The 3,043-nt window shown below is 41.4% G+C and overlaps 1 pseudogene; it reads right to left on the bottom strand.

Moving 5' to 3' along the window:
• Positions 1-234: 234 nt before the first annotated feature.
• On the bottom strand, positions 235-2,785 carry LOC103457319 (toll-like receptor 5; annotated as a pseudogene).
• Between the last annotated feature and the right edge of the window lie 258 nt (positions 2,786-3,043).

A 3,043-nucleotide genomic window follows, 5' to 3' on the forward strand; every position in this document is an offset into this window, starting at 1 on the left:
AAAAGAGAAAAACAAATTTTAAGAAAATCAAATAATCGTTAAATCTGTCAATTTTGGATTAATTCAGTCATCCTTTTGGTAGCTCTCAATGCTAGCTGACCAGTGTAATCTAACAGCGGTATATTATAGAAACCAGCTGGAAATTCACACCTGAACTCCTCTACTGGGCTCAAAAACGTTATGTTTGTCTGTTTCATCCACGTCAAGAAGCTCTGCAGATCATTACTGCAGTAAAATCTGTTCTTGGACAGGTCTAGGAAGCTGAGGGAGCTGAAAGCGAGTGGATCTGGGGAGGCAATGAAGTTGTCGGAGAGATAGAGGGATTTCAGACTTTTAGGTAGAACGTCAGGTTGGAGATATGTGAGGGTGTTGGATGAGAGGTCCATCGTAACAACTGAGGAAAGGCCCTTAAAGATGCCTTGAGGAAGAGATCGCAGACCATTGGATCTCAAGTTGAGACTGGTCACATTTTGAAATTTGCTGAACAGATCCAGGCATTTCCCTTGACTCCAGATAGACTGCAAAGAGCTCCCATGCAGATCCAGAACTTTAACGTTAAATGGAGCGACGCGTCTGCTGACGGTGCACCACTTAATTGTGTTTTCCCCGTAAAGAAGCAGTTTGAGGCTTTTCATCTGATCCAGAAATGAATAAATCTGCGTTAATCTGTTGTTCTGAATGCTCAGAGAGGAAACATTATGGGCAAACTGAGTGATGGTGTTCACCGATGAGGGTGTCAGCTTGTTGCTGTTCAGATTAAGGATTTCTAAATTTGGTAAAACTGCAGGAAAACCCAATTCCTGCAAGGAGTTATCTGTTAAATTTAGGACTCTCAGGTTTGGAAGTCCGCTAAATGAGCCGTAACCCAAAACGCCGATGTGATTGTGAGATAAATCTAAAATTTCCAGGTTTGTCAGAGAGTCAAAGGTGTGAGAAAAGATTTCCCCAAGCAGATTGTGTGACAAGTTGAGCGTTTTTAAATTACCCTGAAGGCCTTCAAAGGCCATTCTGTGTATCTGATTAACTTTGTTTTGAGAAAGATCAATAGCTGTGACTTCTGTGAGTGGAGTGAAAACTCTCTGATGCAATGCAAATATTCTGTTCTTGGACAAATCCAGAAAGCGGACTGAACTGTTTTTCAATCCTTCAAAAAAGTCACGGTCTGGATCTGGGAGATTATTGAAAGACAATCCTTTTCCTATGTGTCCAGAGACTTTAAGTTGGGATATGTTTGTTCCACTTATGGCTCTGAAAAATAGTCTTAATTTATCCACACTGAGTCCACTGTAGGACAAATCGAGAGTCTGGAAAGATACTCCGCTGAATGGATTCCCACATTTCTGCCAGTCGAAACTCTTATTCAACATGTTCCTGAGGTAGACGCCTTTAAGGCTAAAAAGTGTGAAGTGTTTTCCTTTGAAACCAACAAGATCAGACTCGCATATTTCATCAATTTTGTTCAGCTCCAGATTCAAGTTGGTCAAATCAGTCATATTCGCAAAGAACGATGAAGGACGGAGTCTCTTAATATGGTTCCCATAGAGATTTAGAGTCTGCAAAGATGACAGTGGTGCCAGATAGTTTCCTGTCAGAATGGACTCGTTTAGCGAACAGTAATCCAAGTGGAGCTTCTGGAGATTGGACAGCCCAGCGAAGGCCAGCGGTTCCAGTTGAAGACGAGGGTTTAACCCGAGCACCAGCCTCCGAAGGCGACTCTGCCTGAGTAAGGCATTGCTCCGGATGACAAGTGGCGCCTTCTGATTCCCGAGGTCCAGTTCCTGCAGGTTCTCCAAGCCAGACAGTGAGGTGGTGTTGATCTCTTCGATCCGATTGTTCTCCAGGAACAAATGGGTGATGTGAGGTGGAAGAGGAGGAACCGAGTGGAGGTTTTTAAAACCACAGAGGGCGACCGAGCCTTTAATGAGGCATGATGGGAAGCAGCCTGGCATCTGCAAGTAAATATTCAGAAAATAAAATACATTGTGAATCTCTGGTACTATTAAGATAGTGTGTGACATATATCTCAAAGGTGACTTATTATGCTTCCTTAAAGAAGTTGGGATACAAAACATGTTCATGACATTTTTATGGGCAAAAGGATTCTTCCATAATGAGTTCTGACCATTTTGAGCATCTTTCACAATGAGCTATTATCACTCTAAATCCAAATAAGCCAGTACTGGCCAAAACACCCTACTCAACATTCACACTCACGTGAAAATGGCTGCAAACAGATGCACAATTATGCAAGAAGTAGACCCTCCTGTATAACCAACAAGAATGCATCAAGTGGTTTCTGGATGGTAAGCCAACAACAAAACACTTGTCTTTTCCAGCAGTCATTGTAGAGTGCAAAACCAGTTGCAAAACCAGCTGATAAAATGTGCTGGAGTTCAATGTCCATTGATTGGCTCATCAACCCCCCAATTTTTTAAAACTTATTTCCAAAGAATGGCAATAGGTCAATGTCTGGTTGTTGGTTTTTTTTGTGTTTGAACTGTTTTTAGAAGCAGTTGAGACATATAAAAATGTGCAAAATGTGAATTTTGCATAATAGGTCCCTGTTAGTAGTTCTCATTCTTAATCCACTTTAAAAATTGTGTAAGATGTAAAGACAAACACAGATTGATGTATGAAAGAAACATGAAAGAAAATATACTTTATCGTAAAGATTTTAAACATACTAAAAAAATGCAAGATCTATGAAACTTAAATTCTTCAGTATAGATGTCCGTACCTGTAGGAAAACACCAACCACAACCAGCTGAAGACCAAGTTTCCACATCATCTTACTGCTGCTTCTTCTCCCAGACTTAAAAATAATCTCATCAAAGCGACTCTGTGTTTGATGCAGAGGCTCCAGTGGGCAGGCTTTTTATTTGTGATTGTTTACGTCAGAGTTACTGTTGAGCAGGATTTCCCCCTTTTTCAGCGTCCAGGTTTACAAGAGGCAGGGAAGTACCTCTGCATGTTTACAGCGCTCTGCTGGTTTGCACTGTCAGCGTTAGGGGGACATGCTGCATTGCACAACTGTTTGCCAAAG

Source organism: Poecilia reticulata, linkage group LG21 (genome assembly GCF_000633615.1).
Source record: "Poecilia reticulata strain Guanapo linkage group LG21, Guppy_female_1.0+MT, whole genome shotgun sequence".
Lineage (NCBI taxonomy): Eukaryota > Metazoa > Chordata > Actinopteri > Cyprinodontiformes > Poeciliidae > Poecilia > Poecilia reticulata.